General features: G+C 34.0%; 1 pseudogene across 1 annotated transcript in view; it reads right to left on the reverse strand.

The window, feature by feature from the left end:
* The window catches only part of LOC143244404 (uncharacterized), a 298,731-nt pseudogene extending 278,618 nt beyond the window's left edge, over window positions 1–20,113 (reverse strand). Inside the window, exon 1 of the transcript XR_013025052.1 lies at window positions 19,986–20,113. The product of XR_013025052.1 is annotated as an uncharacterized LOC143244404 (transcript). The remainder of the gene's footprint in view (window positions 1–19,985) is intronic.
* Between the last annotated feature and the right edge of the window lie 2,181 nt (window positions 20,114–22,294).

The raw sequence follows: 22,294 nt of genomic DNA on the forward strand, positions 1-22,294 counted from the left end.
AAATCGACAATGTGCGAGATACTATTGTGCATAACTAAGAAAGAAATGTGCGAGATAATTGTGCATAACAAGATACTATTGTGCATAACTAAGAAATCGAAGAACTATTGTGCGTAACTAAGAAATCGACAATGTGAGATACTATTGTGCGTAACTAAGAAATCGACAATGTGAGAGATACTATTGTGCGTAACTAAGAAATCGACAATGTGCGAGATACTATTGTGCGACAATGTGCGAGATACTATTGTAACTAAGAAATCGACAATGTGCGAGATACTATTGTGCATAACTAAGAAATCGACAATGTGTGAGATACTATTGTGCGTAACTAAGAAATCGACAATGTGAGAGATACTATTGTGCATAACTAAGAAATCGACAATGTGAGAGATACTATTGTGCGTAACTAAGAAATCGACAATGTGCGAGATACTATTGTGCATAACTAAAAAATCGAGGATTTGTGAAATATTGTTGATGATAACTAAGAAATCGACAATGTGAGAGATACTATTGTGCATAACTAAGAAATCGACAATGTGCGAGATACTATTGTGCATAACTAAGAAATCGACAATGTGTGAGATACTAATAACTAAGAAATCGACAATGTGAGAGATACTATTGTGCGTAACTAAGAAATCGACAATGTGTGAGATACTGTTGTGCATAACTAAGAAATCGACAATGTGTGAGATACTATTGTGCATAACTAAAAAATCGAAGAAATGATGATAATAAGAAATGACAATGATATACTATTGTGCATAACTAAGAAATCGACAATGTGTGAGATACTATTGTGCGTAACTAAGAAATCGACAATGTGAGAGATACTATTGTGCGTAACTAAGAAATCGACAATGTGAGAGATACTATTGTGCGTAACTAAGAAATCGACAATGTGAGAGATACTATTGTGCGTAACTAAGAAATCGACAATGTGAGAGATACTATTGTGCGTAACTAAGAAATCGACAATGTGCGAGATACTATTGTGCGTAACTAAGAAATGACAATGTGAGAGATACTATTGTGCATAACTAAAAAATCGACAATTGTGAAATAACTAACTAAGAAATCGACAATGTGCGAGAGATACTATTGTGCATAACTAAGAAATCGACAATGTGTGAGATATTGCATAACTAAGAAATCGACAATGTGTGAGATACTATGCGTAACTAAGAAATGACAATTGAGATACTATTGTGCATAACTAAGAAATCGACGATACTATTGTGCATAACTGAAATGTGTGAGAGATACTATTGTGCGTAACTAAGAAATCGACAATGTGCATTGTGCGTAACTAAGAAATCGACAATGTGCGAGATACTATTGTGCATAACTAAGAAATCGACAATGTGAAATATCGACAAGAGATACTATTGTGCATAACTAAGAAATCGACAATGTGCGAGATATATGTGCATAACTAAAGAAATCGACAATGTGCGAGATACTATTGTGCGTAACTAAGAAATCGACAATGTGAGAGATACTATTGTGCATAACTAAGAAATCGACAATGTGCGAGATACTATTGTGCATAACTAAGAAATCGACAATGTGAGAGATACTATTGTGCATAACTAAGAAATCGACAATGTAAGAGATACTATTGTGCGTAACTAAGAAATCGACAATGTGAGAGATACTATTGTGCGTAACTAAGAAATCGACAATGTGCGAGATACTATTGTGCATAACTAAAAATCGACAATGATAACTGAAATCGACAATGTGTAGAGATACTATTGTGCATAACTAACTAAGAAATCGACAATGTGCGAGATACTATTGTGCGTAACTAAGAAATCGACAAAATCTATTGTGCATAACTAAAAAATCGAGGATTTGTGAAATATTGTTGATGATAACTAAGAAATCGACAATGTGTGAGATACTATTGTGCATAACTAAGAAATCGACAATGTGTAACTAAGAAATCGACAATGTGACAATGTGAGATACTATTGTGCATAACTAAGAAATCGACAATGTGCGAAATACTATTTGCATAAATACTATTGTGCGTAACTAAGAAATCGACAATGAGAGATACTATTGTGCGTAACTAAGAAATCGACAATGTGTGAGATACTATTGTGCATAACTAAGAAATCGACAATGTGCGAGATACTATTGTGCATAACTAAGAAATCGACAATGTGTGAGATTGATGATAACTATTGTGCATAACTAAGAAATCGACAATGTGTGAGATACTATTGTGCGTAACTAAGAAATCGACAATGTGCGAGATACTATTGTGCATAACTAAGAAATCGACAATGTGCGAGATACTATTGTGCATAACTAAGAAATCGACAATGTGAGAGATACTATTGTGCGTAATAACTAAGAAATCGACAATGTGCGAGATACTATTGTGCATAACTAAAAAACTAAGAAATCGACAATGTGAGAGATACTATTGTGCATAACTAAGAAATCGACAATGTGAGAGATACTATTGTGCATAACTAAGAAATCGACAATGTGTGAGATACTATTGTGCATAACTAAGAAATCGACAATGTGAGATACTATTGTGCATAACTAAGAAATCGACAATGTGAGAGATACTATTGTGCGTAACTAAGAAATCGACAATGTGCGAGATACTATTGTGCGTAACTAAGAAATCGACAATGTGCGAGATACTATTGTGCATAACTAAAAAATCGAGGATTTGTGAAATATTGTTGATGATAACTAAGAAATCGACAATGTGAGAGATACTATTGTGCATAACTAAGAAATCGACAATGTGCGAGATACTATTGTGCATAACTAAGAAATCGACAATGTGCAAGATAGTATTGTGCATAACTAAGAAATCGACAATGTGTGAGATACTATAGTGCGTAACTAAGAAATCGACAATGTGAGAGATACTATTGTGCGTAACTAAGAAATCGACAATGTGCGAGATACTATTGTGCATAACTAAAAAATCGAGGATTTGTGAAATATTGTTGATGATAACTAAGAAATCGACAATGTGAGAGATACTATTGTGCATAACTAAGAAATCGGCAATGTGAGAGATACTATTGTGAGAAATACTATTGTGCATAACTAAGAAATCGACAATGTGTGATATACTATTGTGCATAACTAAGAAATCGACAATGTGTGAGATACTATTGTGCATAACTAAGAAATCGACAATGTGAGAGATACTATTGTGCGTAACTAAGAAATCAATGTGGGAGACAATGTGCGAGATACTATTGTGCGTAACTAAGAAATCGACAATGTGAGAGATACTATTGTGCGTAACTAAGAAATCGACAATGTGCGAGATACTATTGTGCGTAACTAAGAAATCGACAATGTGCGAGATACTATTGTGCATAACTAAAAAATCGAGGATTTGTGAAATATTGTTGATGATAACTAAGAAATCGACAATGTGAGAGATACTATTGTGCATAACTAAGAAATCGACAATGTGTGTGAGATACTATTGTGCATAACTAAGAAATCGACAATGTGCGAGATACTATTGTGCGTAACTAAGAAATCGACAATGTGCGAGATACTATTGTGCATAACTAAAAAATCGACGATTTGTGAAATATTGTTGATGATAACTAAGAAATCGACAATGTGTGAGATACTATTGTGCATAACTAAGAAATCGACAATGTGCGAGATACTATTGTGCGTAACTAAGAAATCGACAATGTGCGAGATACTATTGTGCATAACTAAGAAATCGACAATGTGCAAGATAGTATTGTGCATAACTAAGAAATCGACAATGTGTGAGATACTATTGTGCGTAACTAAGAAATCGACAATGTGAGAGATACTATTGTGCGTAACTAAGAAATCGACAATGTGCGAGATACTATTGTGCGTAACTAAGAAATCGACAATGTGCGAGATACTATTGTGCATAACTAAAAAATCGACAATTTGTGAAATATTGTTGATGATAACTAAGAAATCGACAATGTGAGATACTATTGTGCATAACTAAGAAATCGACAATGTGCGAGATACTATTGTGCATAACTAAAAAATCGACAATGTGAAATACTATTGATTTGATACTATTGTGCATAACTAAGAAATCGAAATATGCGTAACTGAAATACTATTGTGCATAACTAAGAAATCGAAATGAGAGATACAACTAAGAAATCGACAATGTGAGAGATACTATTGTGCATTGTGCGTAACTAAGAAATCGACAATGTGTGAGATACTATTGTGCATAACTAAGAAATCGACAATGTGTGAGATACTATTGTGACAATAACTAAAAAATCGAGGATTTGTGAAATATTGTTGATGATAACTAAGAAATCGACAATGTGAGAGATACTATTGTGCGTAACTAAGAAATCGACAATGTGCGAGATACTATTGTGCATAACTAAAAAATCGACAATTTGTAAATATTGTTAATGATAACTAACTAAGAAATCGACAATGTGTGAGATACTATTGTGCATAACTAAGAAATCGACAATGTGTGAGATGCTATTGTGCATAATTAAGAAATCTACAGTGTGCGAGATACTATTGTGCGTAACTAAGAAATCGACAATGTGTGAGATACTATTATGCGTAACTAAGAAATTGACAATGTGCGAGATACTATTGTGCATAACTGAGAAATCGACAATGTGCGAGATACTATTGTGCATAACTAAGAAATCGACAATGTGGGAGATACTATTGTGCATAACTAAGAAATCGACAATGTGAGAGATACTATTGTGCGTAACTAAGAAATCTACAATGTGCGAGATACTATTGTGCGTAACTAAGAGATCGACAATGTGAGAGATACTATTGTGCATAACTAAGAAATCGACAATGTGTGAGATACTATAGTGCGTAACTAAGAAATCGACAATGTGCGAGATACTATTGTGCATAACTAAGAAATCGACAATGTGCGAGATACTATTGTGCATAACTAAGAAATCGGCAATGTGAGAGATACTATTGTGCATAACTAAGAAATCGACAATGTGTGGGATACTATTGTGCATAACTAAGAAATCGAGAATATGAGAGATACTATTGTGCGTAACTAAGAAATCTACAATGTGCGAGATACTATTGTGCGTAACTAAGAAATCGACAATGTGCGAGATACTATTGTGCATAACTAACACAATGTGTGAAATATTGTTGATGAAAAAATCGAGGATTTGTAAATATTGTTACTATGATAACTAAGAAATCGACAATGTGTGAGATACTATTGTGCATAACTAAGAAATCGACAATGTGCGAGATACTATTGTGCATAACTAAGAAATCGACAATGTGATACTATTGAGATACTATTGTGCTATTGTGTAACTAAGAAATCGACAATGTGCGAGATACTATTGTGCGTAACTAAGAAATCGACAATGTGAGAGATACTATTGTGCGTAACTAAGAAATCGACAATGTGCGAGATACTATTGTGCATAACTAAGAAATCGACAATTTGTGAAATATTGTTGATAATAACGACAAGAAATCTATTGTGCAATAAGAAATCGACAATGAGAGATTTACTATTGTGCATAACTAAGAAATCGACAATGTGTGAGATACTATTGTGCATAACTAAGAAATCGACAATGTGAGAGATACTAGAGATACTATTGTGCGTAACTAAGAAATCGACAATGTGCGAGATACTATTGTGCGTAACTAAGAAATCGACAATGTGTGAGATACTATTGTGCGAGAAATACTATTGTGCGTAACTAAGAAATCGACAATGAAAGAGATACTATTGTGCGTAACTAAGAAATCGACAATGTGCGAGATACTATTGTGCATAACTAAGAAATCGACAATGTGTTGAGATACTATTGTGCATAACTAAGAAATCGACAATGTGTGAGATACTATTGTGCGTAACTAAGAAATCGACAATGTGAGAGATACTATTGTGCGTAACTAAGAAATCGACAATGTGCGAGATACTATTGTGCGTAACTAAGAAATCGACAATGTGCGAGAAATACTATTGTGCATAACTAACTAAGAAAAAATCGATCGACAATGTGTGAGATACTATAGTGCGTAAATAAGAAATCGACAATGTGATTTGTGAAATATTGTTGATGATAACTAAGAAATCGACAATGTGTGAGATACTATTGTGCATAACTAAGAAATCGACAATGTGCGAGATACTATTGTGTAACTAAAAAATCGACAATTTGTGAAATATTGTTGATGATAACTAAGAAATCGACAATGTGAGAGATACTATTGTGCATAACTAAGAAATCGACAATGTGAGAGATACTATTGTGCATAACTAAAGAAATCGACAATGTGTGAGATACTATTGTGCATAACTAAGAAATCGACAATGTGAGAGATACTATTGTGCATAACTAAAAAATCGAGTATTTGTGAAATAAGAAATCGACAATGTGCGAGATGATAACTAAGAAATCGACAATGTGAGATACTATTGTGCGACAACTGTGAGATAATTGTGCATAACTAAGAAATCGACAATGTGCGAGATACTATTGTGCATAACTAAGAAAAAATCGAGATATTTGTAAATATTGTTGCGAGATGATAACTAAGAAATCGACAATGTGTGATATACTATTGTGCATAACTAAGAAATCGACAATGTGTGAGATACTATTGTGCATAACTAAGAAATCGACAATGTGCGAGATACTATTGTGCGTAACTAAGAAATCGACAATGTGTGAGACTAAGAAACTACAATGTGTGCGTAACTAAGAAATCGACAATGTGCGAGATACTATTGTGCATAACTGAGAAATCGACAATGTGCGAAATACTATTGTGCATAACTAAGAAATCGACAATGTGAGAGATACTATTGTGCATAACTAAGAAATCGACAATGTGAGAGATACTATTGTGCATAACTAAGAAATCGACAATGTGCGAGATACTATTGTGCGTAACTAAGAAATCGACAATGTGAGAGATACTATTGTGCATAACTAAGAAATCGACAATGTGTGAGATACTATTGTGCGTAACTAAGAAATCGACAATGTGCGAGATACTATTGTGCATAATAAAAAACTGAAATATTGTTGATGATAACTAAGAAATCGACAATGTGCGAGATACTATTGTGCATAACTAAGAAATCGAGGATTTGTGAAATCGATGTGAGATAATGTGAAAGATACTATTGTGCATAACTAACCAAGAAAGAAATCGAGAAAATGTGTGCATAACTAAGAGATACTATTGTGCATAACTAAGAAATCGACAATGTGAGAGATACTATTGTGCGTAACTAAGAAATCGACAATGTGCGAGATACTATTGTGCGTAACTAAGAAATCGACAATGTGCGAGATACTATTGTGCATAACTCGAAAAATCGAGGATTTGTAAATATTGTTAATGATAACTAAGAAATCGACAATGTGTGATATACTATTGTGCATAACTAAGAAATCGACAATGTGTGAGATACTATTGTGCATAACTAAGAAATCGACAATGTGAGAGATACTATTGTGCGTAACTAAGAAATCTACAATGTGCGAGATACTATTGTGCGTAACTAAGAAATCGACAATGTGAGAGATACTATTGTGCGTAACTAAGAAATCGACAATGTGCGAGATACTATTGTGCATAACTAAGAAATCGAGGATTTGTGAAATATTGTTGATGATAACTAAGAAATCGACAATGTGTGAGATACTATTGTGCATAACTAAGAAATCGACAATGTGTGAGATACTATTGTGCATAACCAAGAAATCGACAATGTGAGAGATACTATTGTGCGTAACTAAGAAATCGACAATGTGCGAGATACTATTGTGCGTAACTAAGAAATCGACAATGAAATATTGTTGATGATAACTAAGAAATCGACAATGAGATACTATTGTGCGTAACTAAGAAATCGACAATGATAAGCATAACATACAATGTGAGAGATACTATTGTGCGTAACTAAGAAATCTACAATGTGCGAGATACTATTGTGCGTAACTAAGAAATCGACAATTTGCGAGATACTATTGTGCATAACTAAAAAATCGAGTAATTGTGAAATATTGTTGATGATAACTAAGAAATCGACAATGTGTGATATACTATTATGCATAACTAAGAAATCGATAATGTGTGAGATGCTATTGTGCATAATTAAGAAATCTACAGTGTGCGAGATACTATTGTGCGTAACTAAGAAATTGACAATGTGCGAGATACTATTGTGCATAACTAAGAAATCGACAATGTGCGAGATACTATTGTGCATAACTAAGAAATCGACAATGTGAGAGATACTATTGTGCATAACTAAGAAATCGACAATGTGTGAGATACTATTGTGCGTAACTAAGAAATCGACAATGTGCGAGATACTATTATGCGTAACTAAGAAATTGACAATGTGCGAGATACTATTGTGTATAACTAAAAAATCGAGGATTTGTGAAATATTGTTAATGATAACTAAGAAATCGACAATGTGCGAGATACTATTGTGCATAACTAAGAAATCGACAATGTGTGGGATACTATTGTGCATAACTAAGAAATCAACAGTGTGAGAGATACTATTGTGCGTAACTAAGAAATATACAATGTGCGAAATACTATTGTGCGTAACTAAGAAATCGACAATGTGCGAGATACTATTGTGCGTAACTAAGAAATCGACAATGTGTGAGATAGTATTATGCGTAACTAAGAAATTGACAATGTGCGAGATACTATTATGCGTAACTATGAAATTGACAGTGTGCGAGATACAATTGTGCATAACTAAAAATCGAGGATTTATGAAATATTGTTGATGATAACTAAGAAATCGACAATGTGAGAGATACTATTGTGCATAACTAAGAAATCGACAATGTGCGAGATACTATTGTGCATAACTAAGAAATCGACAATGTGCAAGATAGTATTGTGCATAACTAAGAAATCGACAATGTGTGAGATACTATAGTGCGTAAATAAGAAATCGACAATGTGAGAGATACTATTGTGCGTAACTTAGAAATCGACAATGTGCGAGATACTATTGTGCGTAACTTAGAAATCGACAATGTGCGAGATACTATTGTGCATAACTAAAAAATCGAGGATTTCTGAAATATTGTTGATGATAACTAAGAAATCGACAATGTGAGAGATTCTATTGTGCATAACTAAGAAATCGGCAATATGAGAGATACTATTGTGCATAACTAAGAAATCGACAATGTGTGATATACTATTGTGCATAACTAAGAAATCGACAATGTGTGAGATACTATTGTGCGTAACTAAGAAATCGACAATGTGCGAGATACTAATGTGCATAACTAAGAAATCGACAATGTGTGAGATACTATTGTGCATAACTAAAAATGAGGATTTGTAAATATTATTGATGATAACTAAGAAATCGACAATGTGTGATATACTATTGTGCATAACTAAGAAATCGACAATGTGAGAGATACTATTGTGCATAACTAAGAAATCGACAATGTGAGAGATACTATTGTGCGTAACTAAGAAATCGACAATGTGCGAGATACTATTGTGCGTAACTAAGAAATCGACAATGTGCGAGATACTATTGTGCGTAACTTAGAAATCGACAATGTGCGAGATACTATTGTTCATAACTAAAAAATCGAGGATTTGTGAAATATTGTTGATGATAACTAAGAAATCGACAATGTGAGAGATACTATTGTGCATAACTAAGAAATCGACAGTGTGTGGGATACTATTGTGCATTACTAAGAAATCGACAATGTGTGGGATACTATTGTGCGTAACTAAGAAATCGACAATGTGCGAGATACTATTGTGTATAACTAAAAAATCGAGGATTTGTGAAATATTGTTGATGATAACTAAGAAATCGACAATGTGTGATATACTATTGTGCATAACTAAGAAATCGACAATGTGTGAAATACTATTCTGCATAACCAAGAAATCGACAATGTGCGAGATACTATTGTGCGTAATTAAGAAATCGACAATGTGTGAGAAATTATTGTGCGTAACTAAGAAATCGACAATGTGTGAGATACTATTGTGCGTAACTAAGAAATCGACAATGTGAGAGATACTATTGTGCGTAACTAAGAAATCTACAATGTGCGAGATATTATTGTGCGTAACTAAAAAATCGAGGATTTGTGAAATATTGTTGATGATAACTAAGAAATCGACAATGCGTGATTTACTATTGTGCATCACTAAGAAATCGACAATGTGTGAGATACTATTGTGCATAAACAAGAAATCGACAATGTGAGAAATGCTATTGTGCGTAACTAAGAAATCGACAATGTGTGAGATACTATTGTGCGTAACTAAGAAATCGACAATGTGTGAGATACTATTGTGCATAACTAAGAAATCGACAATGTGTGAGATACTATTGTGCGTAACTAAGAAATCTACAATGTGCGAGATACTATTGTGCGTAACTAAGAAATCGACAATGTGCGAGATACTATTGTGCATAACTAAAAAATCGAGGATTTATGAAATATTGTTGATGGTAACTAAGAAATCGACAATGTGCGAGATACTAATGTGCATAACTAAGAAATCGACAATGTGTGATATACTATTGTGCATAACTATAAAATCGAGGATTTGTGAAATATTGTTGATGATAACTAAGAAATCGAGTATTTGTGAAATACTGTTGATCATAACTAAGAAATCGAGGATTTGTGAAATAATGTTGATCATAACTAAGAAATCGAGGATTTGTAAAATACTAACCAATCGGCAGTTTGTGTGATACTATTGATCATAACTAACCAATCGACAATTTGTGAAATACTAACCAATCGGCAGTTTTTGTGATGCTATTGTTCGTAACTAACCAATCGACAATTTGTGAAATACTATCCAATCGGCAGTTTGTGTGATGCTATTGTTCGTAACTAACCAATCGACAATTTGTGAAATACTATTGTTCTTTACTAAGCAGTCAACAATTGGTTAAGTATATATTTCTCACTAAGCAATCAAGAATTTGTTTAATATATCTTTCTAATTAAGCAATCGATAGTTTGTGAACTACTATTGTTAGCTTGTTGTTCGTAAGCTGATCATATACATACCAAATGTTACATTTAGAGGAAGAGAAAGAAACAAGATACAATGATTCAACTCGGCTGCACAAATACTTGAGATTCTTCACTTGGCTGAACAGAGGACTAGAGAAATAGTATAAAATTGGTAGTAACGAGAAAAGTACAACATTCATAAGGCACTGGTTTTAAGTGGTTAATTAAGTTACAAAATGGTAGGTGTCGCGTTAAGAATACTACAGTTCATCATTCCCTCATTATCTTCAGTTTATCGTAAGGCGAGTTAGAAATTAAAATTAATTAACCAGCTAGTTTCACGCATACCTACATGATCGTCTGAATCATTGTCTTAAAACAGAATCACTGAACCTAGCAGAAACACAAAATTTAGTACAAATAATAACAAATACATGAACAGAAAATACGCTGCCGTAAAATACAACATTAAGTCTAACACAGTCGTACAAAATATCCCCACAAAATCGAATTACCTTATCCAACTTACAGTTTTTACATGTAGCGTAGTAGAATTTAAACAAAATTAAATACATTGGGCAGAAACACAGAAATACATATTACAAACAGTTAAATATAGTTGATTTCTATGTACGTGAATGTTGTCTGTTTTAGCCTAAAGCTACCTTACAGTGTTTCTACATACTCTTCACCATGGGGAGTAAAACAATATAATCAAAATACAAACATAGATAAACAAAAACTTTACCTTTGACTGAAATATTAGTCCTAAATTCCTAGTCTAGAAAAAGTCTTCATAAATACCATGCTTAGAAAAATATGTAGTCCCTGTCCCAAATCAAGTTCATAAAAGTATCTCGAAGTTGGCATGATGCATGTTAATTATAATAACCAGAAAAATATTATGTATTATATAGGAGGTACGGTAGATTAAAAAAAAAACAATTGTGTGGTTAATCGTATATGAAATAACATTATCACGTGGTATAGTCACAATGAAATGAACACACCAAAACTTACAATAAACTTATTTAAATGCAGTGGAAAGACTGTCACTTTAAAGGATCCTGAAACCACTGAAATAGTTCTTAAATGTCACTACTAAACGAATCCAATATAACTCGAACTTATTGGAAATCCTAACGATTGTAGTTTGTTTGTCACTATCCAGCTTACCTAAACCTTCCTCCTCCAGTAAGGTTAGACCTCTGACTAGTGTACTGTCTTGGTCTGACACTTTCCACCTTGTCCTCTTGAGAGTTCTCAAACAGAAGTTCTGTCTTCTATTTCGACTGGAGATTTGCTCAACATGCAAGAATGTGTATCTAGAACGTAACATGCAAGGATATCAGTGCCCAGAACATAACATGCAAGGATATCAGTGCCCAGCACTTCAAGTGGGGCATCAGTTCCCAGAACTTAACGTGTAAGGATATCATGTCCAGATCTTAACATGCAAGGATATCAGTGCATCATGGTTGTTCTCCTGTTTTATACCTCACAGGTTTATGGGAATTAAACTTTCCAGCCTTGGCTTCGTTTCTAAAATTATTAAAATGTGTTCGTTTTGTTCAGCCATTGATCTTTGCAATCAAGTCATAATAGAAGCCACCTAATACATAAGTGTTTCTACTCCCCACATCCATAGAGTGGACTTTCCTTATTTTTACCTCTGTCGAAGAGTATTACTGCTTACACTAACAGACTTTGAAGACAAATCATATTCACCTCTTATGTCTGTTATATATACCCAGATGTCATCTCATACATATACTAATTTAGTAGTGTGCTCAAATCGACAACAAATGCCATACGATATGTGTATCCCCTGGAGGATGGATGCCATTAAACATATCTCTATCCTTTGAGATGCTTGGACAATATGAGTAGCTTTAAATTCAAGCACTGAATAGACAAGTGATTACTGCTCTAACTTATCTCATGTTTTTTTTTCCAGGTGTAACAGAAATTCTAATTAATTTTATCTTATCTGCTTTAGTAAAGATTAAGATATATCTACTCACGAATTGCAATGATTATCCACATACCCATACGGTACAGCAAAACGAATCATTTGCCATTTTAAGATGCAATAAAATTCAGCTGTGCATTATCTAGAACCAATGTTACATCGAATACACAGTTCTTAGTTAATGCACGAATTAGTAAAATGAAACTATAGTGTATACTTTATACCAAAAAAAGTCCACTAGCTAATAAAAATTATATTCTTTTACCTGTTTACAAAATATAAAATGTGTGTGTGTGTTAGCACTTTAACACTATTGTTCAGCCACTCCAGTCCCTCGGTGGGGAAACGGTAAGCTTACAGACTTGCAACATTAAAATTCGGGGTTCGAATCCTTGCGGTAGACACACCGTGGCTTTGTTCTAAAGCAGCAACATCAGTCAACCCAGTATGAAGAAAATACATATTACATATTTGTTCGTTTGTTTGTTTTAAAGCTACACCAGGGATATGTATGCTTGTCGTCCCTACCTTAGCAGTGTAAAACTAGACGAAAGGCATATCTTGGGCTACTCTTTTACCAACGAAAAGATTCAGCGTTACATTATAAGGCTCCCATGACTAAAAGGGCGAGCATGTTTGGTATGACGGGGATTAGAACGCACGACCCTCAGATTTCGAGTCTAACGCCCTATCCACCTGGCCGTGCTGCGCCTCCATAATATATATATAAATGTTAACAAAGTTTAAAAAATGTATACAAATATATAAACGCAAATATTCCAGTAAATACATTCTAGAAACCTATGGAAACAATACACAAAATAAGATCCCTAAACTGCAATTTGTAAATAATGAACAAATAGATAATTTGTTCTATAATCTATAAATACGTATTCTCAAGTAATAAAATTTATTTGTTTTAGAACAAAGTCACATTAGGCTGTTTGCTGTGTCCAGTGTTAGGAATCGAGCCTCGGATTGTAGGATTGTAAATCCATAAACCTACCGCTTCTCTACGGGGGTACTAATTATACAGTCGAAGGTGAGCATGGTAAAATGCACGCACATGTAAGGCCTTAAATAACCATTTCTAGACTAGTAACAAAATCCTATGAGAAGCACGTTTGATGGTTCCAGCTAAAATATGTGAAACTCCAAATGATAGTTCCATCCTTGCAGCTACTCAAGTACGTTCTTTTTAGGTGAGAAGTCATGTATGTTATCAATAATTAGAGTATGTTTAATATTCCACTGGGACAGTGGCCACTACATGCTGGTCGTGTCCAATTCTAATGCATGGATCGACATCTTCATCTAATTCTGCACAGATGCTTAGAGTTTGCAGTTACAAGCTGTGTGGTTAAGGAAAAGTCTTGGGTTAAAAAAGGCTAAGTATTCCTCAGTATTATCCAACAACTAATCTTCATTCTATACTCCTATGTCCAGTCAGAGAGCTGCTAGAACTGTCACAATATACAGTCATATCCAATGTAGATTTCAACTTACGTTATGATACCATTGACATTTATTGTTCAGATTATTTAGTTCATAGATAATTAGAATAGAATATACTCACCTGGAGCTGAGTGTGTACCATGTGAGAGGTAAATATGTACCTAATCACCCTGCAGTGGTTCTTCTTTCATAAATGGTTACAAAATATCTTGAGTTCATCAACCATGATTAATCATAACTACTTCACATATTGTTGTTGAAATTGGGAATCTATTGTTTTCAGCAAAGGATTGCCCATTGTATCTACAGTTTCTTAGTTAAATATTAACAGACGTGTGGTAAATAGCTTGTTAACTGTTGTTTGATATTCCGATAAGTCCTCACAAGGACAAGAAATGGTCAATTTATTCTATCTTCTAAGAGCTTAAAAATATGTAAACATGCGTTCAACATACGTATTGTCAATGGATGATATTATGAAGCCTTCACTACTAACAATATCTCACATATTTTTGAAGCTCTTAAAGTTCACTCAGCTATCCATGCATCCATTTATTCTTGCATAGTGTTCCGACAGTAAATATGTAACTATTTGAGCCATAGGATTAACTAAGACAAACGTATTTGGCTCAACTGATAAAACATTTGATAGCAAATTATACAAGGTCTGTCTGTGGAAAAAGTCCAATAACGTCCAGGACAATCTATAGTTTATTAATTCGGCGTGTAATGATATGTTTGGCTCTTGTGCTGAGGGATGAATATAATCAAAAGTCTGCACCTCCTCTCTGCATTACACTTTGACTTTGAAAATGTAAGTTAAATGTGGAGTAAGGCTTTATTTGGTGTCCAACATATTTGTAGCGTAATAGTCAAATAAATTCCAGTATAAGGTAATAAACACCTTCATCTACATTACCACTCTGACTTCACGACACGCCTATCTTACTGATGATCTCATTTAGTCGTGATTGTGTTCGTAACTCTGCTATTTATCTAACAGAATCACTGCAGGTTCCACGTTTTCAGTTGTTCTTTAGTAATATCTGCTAAAGATCGTTACATCTAACATTGTTTGGATCATCATATGACATCACTGTGGCTTCTTTCATTTAATGGTTATCAATATTAGGACGTTGGGTCAACGGTAATGCTCTCAAACGTTTTTGGGAGAATTAACTCATCAGCCTTCATATGCAATTTTTCTTAGTACTGGATCTATTTTCCTAAACCTAATAAGCCACGATAAGGAAGCATGTTCTACCATGATTATCAATATCCATAACACACATTATGGTAAAAGTGTATGATGAGATGAATAATAGCAAACAGTTCTTTCCTTGTTGTGGACCAAAGGTACTCACCTCAGTCAGTGTACGACTTTTATGTATGATTGTGTTTCCCAAATAACTCCACATCTGAAACAGATTGAAGTTTATACCCAGTTCACTAGTGTCTGAACCCATCAACAACTGTCAGTGTATCCTTGGGTAAGTTCATTGACTGCAGCACGTTTTAATACAACTGAAGGGCATACACAGAGTCAAAAATATATCTGAAGTTATATCTATTCTAGATAATACAGGCAACAATGCAGGTATAATGAAAATGTTCACTACAAATAGCTGTTGATGTGGCAAGTATACACTTATGTATTGGATGTAGGCCAACTCCAACACTTTGTGTATGTATGTATGTATTTTTATAAAGAAAATTGTATGTATGTATTTCAGCTCTAGGTTTAATCCCGTGAATTGTACCACCTAAATACAAGATGAAGACTGTGGTTAGACATATACTAAGAAAACTCACAGTTACTGTATTCCATGGAATGATGATTCTTCAAATTTCTCTGCAGTTGTTGACACGATGTACAAAATAAATTTCAGAAAAAAATTCATGCACGTTTTCACATGAAATTAATGTAGCCTGAGAATAATTTCTTTTAACCAGCTTATCCTGATAACGAACTAAACTAACACCCCTAAGAGTGTCAATAACACTCTCTCTACAGTTTGATTGGAACTCGTAAGCCATTATTAGTATAATCATTCTGAACAAAAAAAAACCACAGATTATTGATCACCTTTGTTCTTTCCTTATTAGGCCTACTGGCAAATATCTCACACTGTGTAACAGCAAAGTTATTCATTTACACATTCTTCACTTTATCCATGTCCTCGACAGATGTTTTGTAAATCACACAGGTTGGTGAGACAGCTGATTAATAGTGCAGGTTCCTTCAGTGTTTATATGGTGATATGCTAATGTCATAGCAGGTTCAACGAAAACGTCAGAACACACCATGAGCTGCATTTACGTCTGTTGGAGACGTTCAACATCCAAATAATCTGCACTGGTTTCCATTTGATGCCTTAAATGTTCATAGAGTTAACTGCACCAAGTGAATGAAGTACCTACGCAGAGGTGACATCAGAAAGAAAACCACAGAATCACTGATGTCACCTCTGAGGTTTTCTTTTTCAAGTACTATTCCAAACACAATTTCTCTCAATATAATCCTTGGCTAATTTCGGTGAGTATAGATCAGTATTAGCAACTTACCCTAAGCTTGTGCTGTACAAGAATGTGTCTGTAAAATACTGAACTTGGTCAGAAACCTTTACATGTAATGCAGGTTCTTCCATGATCACAGAAGCAGTTTACTACTTGAGCACTTATATGGATAACCATCAATTCATTTTTTTATGTAGATCTCTATAGTTTTCTGTTCTACTTCCTGTGATAACTGGAATTTGATGTCCTGATTACATAAGACTGGTATGTTCAGATTGAAATATAAATCTCTAGCTATCTCCGTGGGACATCATAGATTCAATTTTCTAAGCAGACCCCGCACTGTTCAAAATTGATATTGATCAAAATTATCTCAGTTCGACCTGGTAACTCCTCTAACTTAACAAAAACTCAACCGGATGTTAAATAATCTCCTCAAGTGGACACATTTACTTTTCAGGCTATAATGTGGTGACAAGCACCTTGTATCCAGTGACTGTCAAATTATATTCTAAGAAATATTTTAAATCTCTGGTGCTCCCATTGAAACTGTACGGGCTTACTGTACAATTATTCTACAAATTTGTTACGTGGGATATTTTTTCTGGTCTAAATACTTACATTCAATATTCTCTATCAATCCAGTCATTAACTAGATATCCAGGCGATCTTCTGTTCTGTGGTCTAGTTATATTTATATGGAAGTTCTTAAATCACATCTGTCATTTGCGAGATCCTTTGCATAATAATAAAAACTTTTAAACCAGATCCTTTAAGACTGAGGAGAATATGGAGTGTGTCCTAAGCGAGAGACCAACACGAATTCCAAACTGTTAACCCCATGTAATATTTTTCCAAATGTGGTTATGTTGCAAAACATTAGTGGTTATATTACGTTGTGAATAAGGTCTAAATAAATTAGGCTTCTTCTATACCATCGCTGTTGCAGCACCATTAGTGAGCGGCCCACCATAGCTGTTGACTGTATCCACATGCTGGATGTAAAAACCACAGAAAAACCTTTCATTTCATATTGATAGGATATAACGTAACCGAATGCTCTGGATTCAGGCAGTCAACATCAGCCAGTCAAACTAGATAAGAGTGTACCTGAGGTTATGTTAACCTACTGTAACTGGAATTTCCACTATGTTTCTTGAATTGTTGTAGATTGAATATATAATAACACTTATCAGTCTATTATGTACAGTATTTCATGTTCACTGGATCTGGATATCTGTGGCAACATGAAATTTCCTCCATCATTTCAGCTTATAACAACTTAGATTCACCAGCCATCTTTGATAGTCGAAAAATGTATTTCCATAAGACAACCGCTGCAACTGAGTGTAAAGTGGATATAAGATTATCGTAATATCCTAGTAGTCCATTAGTGATAATCATTCAGATCAATTATCCTTGGAATAGCTGAAACAATGTGTAAAAGGCACTTGACATCTTTAATTTGTAGTTTGAGTTAAGTCATTCCTACAAAATTGCTTTTTTCTAATCTAAGTAAATTTATGTCAAAGAAACATGGGTTTTTATCATGAAGAAAAAACAGAAGAACATAAAAACGTTGGAAACAATAAGTTATAAATAAGACGGGTGGCCTGCACTCGCGAGTCCTATTCACGGAAAACAATGTTTCTGATATACCTTGTGGTATTTTAAGTATAAAAAATAGGTATAACTTAACCTTCAAATTAGCAGGACATTCCAGGAGTTAGTAGGTGGATAATGCACTGGTTAAAAGAAATGGGAAGATAATCAGTGTAGCGAAACAATATTTGGCGATTAAATTGCCTCAAAATATGCTTACAACCTGTTGTTGTCTTTCTTTAGTCTGCTAGCCAGCGAGCATGCTCAAACACTTGATCGAAATTACCCTTGCACAATGCTACATTCAGAAAAAGAAGGTAGGACAGGAAGTAACTGGAAGAGTATTCAGTTAAACCAATACTCGAAGCTGTTTGGTAAACACTTTTCACGGAAGTATTTTCCAGTAATATAAGCATAAGACTGAAACTAAAATTAATTTCACAAATAAAGAATAATACAGTTATTAAGGGGTTTTCTTTAAGCCAAACCTAAAAGTTTTTTTTAAGTGAATAAATCCTAAATATTAGTTTATCTAGACTGAGCAAACGAGTAAGAAACTAACAAACTATTTGTTTGTTTGTTTGTTCGTTTGTTTTTGGAATTTCGCACAAAGCTACTCGAGGGCTATCTGTGCTAGTCGTCCCTAATTTTGCAGTGTAAGACTAGAGGGAAGGCAGCTAGTCATCACCACCCACCGCCAACTCTTGGGCTACTCTTTTACCAACGAATAGTGTGATTGACTGTCACATTTTAACGCCCCCACGGCTGAAAGGGCGAGCAAAAGACGAGTCGCACGCCTTAACGCGCTTGGCCATGCCGGGCCCAACAAACTATTACAGACATAACTGAATTCTAATTCAAAAATAAATAAAATAAATTAGATTTAATGTTTCCTTAAAAAAATTCGTAACATACAAAACTGCTCTGAAACAAATCCCTGTCGAGTCATTTGTTGAAACACTAGTTAAAAGAACGTTTTATTACGTGATTCTCAAAAATGATTTTTCGTGAAATAGTTGCATTCTATCAAAGGACAGGTAGTTAAAAAACACAAGATGTATGTCGCCCCTAAAAACAGCGTAACAATATAACAAAACACGAATAGTGACAAAGACAACAGAGAAAAAATAAACATAAATCATAACAAATTAACTAAATTTTAAAGCAGTTATAAGACAACAATTTGAAAACGTATAAACTACACTAATATACGCTAACTTTATTTTTTCTTGTTATTTATATTTATATTTTCACTTGATCATAGCTGATAAAGTGGTATGTCCACTTCCATCCCTATCTTATTTGGTTCAGTAGCTAATCCTACACAGCTTTTTAAATTCAGCGATATATTTGCTTCCTTATACAAAAACTATCTAAAAACAGTGAGCTGCACGTACCTTCGGACCTCATGTTCACTGTTATACTTGTAAAAAGTTAATATGGTTGTGGTTGAGCAATTTCAGCACTCAAAAACTAAGAAGAATAAGTTGTCATATTTTTGACTAGGTTGTGGAAGGGTAAATATAACACTCGACAACAGGTGACGTGAATTGTCATGCTCACTGTATGTTGGTTATATTGTTCGACAAATAGGTGGCGTAATTTATTATACAGCTAATGTCGTTATAATAATGAAATAATTATCGTGCTCCGTTATTGTATTGAAGCATTTTATTATTATCACTTCTATAATTATTAAAGCTCCAGATTTTAAGTGCAAAGTGGTAAAAGCATGTATTAGTTTATGAATTTCTGGCATATAAATAAGAGATGATTTTGTTCTAGGAACATAATAAGTGTAAAAATATCAAGTGACTTGTGAAGTGTGCGGTAATTTACTTGAAAATTATCATACTACTTTGTAAGTTACAGTCTAATTCATCTATCTAGGGACACGTTTAATAGTACTATGTAAGTTTGAGTAAACTACTGGATGATCCAAAATTACCTTTCCTGCTTAAACTGAAACAATATAAGTAATATCTCAGTAGACTTCTACGTGTGCAACATTATAGGTTCTGAGCACATCTAACCGATAATCGATTTGAGTCTATGTTCGTAGCAACATGTCCATAGTGACAATAGTGATCGCGTCCGTTATCCTGGTTCCGTGATGTTTGTTCTTTGTGTGTGTGCGAAACACGATATCCTTAGCATACCCCCATACTTCTTACCCGTTCTGGATTCTGTACCATAGTCATTGACTTGGTCTCTGCAAGCCAAAGTACGCAATAAATTTTTCTTACACGGTTGACATTTCTCGAGCTAACACTAACCATTGGAGTGGGGGAAAAATACAAAAAACATGGCAATGAAAACTGTTTGAGTTGGGCTAAAAGATGTTGAAACCTGCAAAGTTGTATTTCCTTAGCTAAAAAAGTGTTGTTACATTTAGTAAAGCTGAAATGCGAGTTATGTAGCACCTTAGTGCAGTAATTCAAAAAAAACTGTTAATCATATTAAAATAATGTCAACTGCAACAGTTAAAGCTATATAGGTTTGTTAGTTGAGAGAGTCAATAGTCATATCTGTTTAGTGCAAAATCCGACATTTGAGCTGTCTAGTTTTATTAATAGGTAGAACCAATAGTCCTATTAAATTTGTGCAAATGGCTGTATTATAACCATGTAGCTTTGTTGGTTAAATAAATGCTGCTACATTTAAGAAGAAATACACACGTTGTAACAGATAAACGTTTCGAGTTAAAAAGTAGTGTAGTATGAATATTCAAAATGTATAAAGCATTTTGTCCGAAGTATGCACAAAACATGTTTAATTAGCAGTCGACAGACAGTATTAACAAAAGGACACTCAAAATATACTTTTATATTAGCAGTGGAAAAGTTAATATATTCTCATTAAATATGTAACAAGTTAAGAATACACCCATTTGTAATAGCATAACTATCGGATATGGCCTCTACGCCTGTTTCATCATTACTTGTCTTAAGCAGATATGTCTGATTTTAAAGAACAAAACTAATAGCGTTACTACCATACATGATTTTATAAAGACTAGTTTGTAATCATGAATACATTAACATTACACACCCCAGAGAATCCATGTAATGCTTTGAGAGAAATGAATTTACTCCAGGTACTCGCCCATAAAACAATTAAGTCAAAAACGTCAGAAGAGTGATAACAGTGAAACACGCAATAGACAGTGGAATTGCAAGAGATGTCTATGAGCAGGATCATAGAATTGCTTGAATTATATTATGTGGATATGCCAGTGAAAGGTCAAAACACCACAGAGAATTAAATTCTAAAATATTTGATACTCTCTCTTTCTCGGCCTCAAATTTATCCACCTCCAGAACATTTAAACGTGAACATTGAATTTTGAACCATCACCAAGAAAGCTACTCATCAGGTTTACCTGTTTCAGGTAATTACTGAAATAATAAGATACACTGCTGGCCAAAATCTTAATGCCAATAAACATAAAGACAAACTATGCATTTTCCGTTATTTGAGTAGAGCTTCGAAAGATCAAAGTAAGAAAAGAGAAAATAAAAGTAAAAACATTTTAGCATTTAATAAGAAAATTGTGAACGCTACGAAATTATCCTAAATACTAGCTGGTCAAAAGTTTAAAACTATACCAAAAAAAAGTCCCAAACAGGGTAGGAAATGCCCAACAAGAAGTCTCAGTAGTGAGTTGCACGGCCGTCATTGCGAATCACTTCAAACATTCGCTTTG

This window comes from Tachypleus tridentatus, chromosome 2 (genome assembly GCF_004210375.1).
Source record: "Tachypleus tridentatus isolate NWPU-2018 chromosome 2, ASM421037v1, whole genome shotgun sequence".
Lineage (NCBI taxonomy): Eukaryota > Metazoa > Arthropoda > Merostomata > Xiphosura > Limulidae > Tachypleus > Tachypleus tridentatus.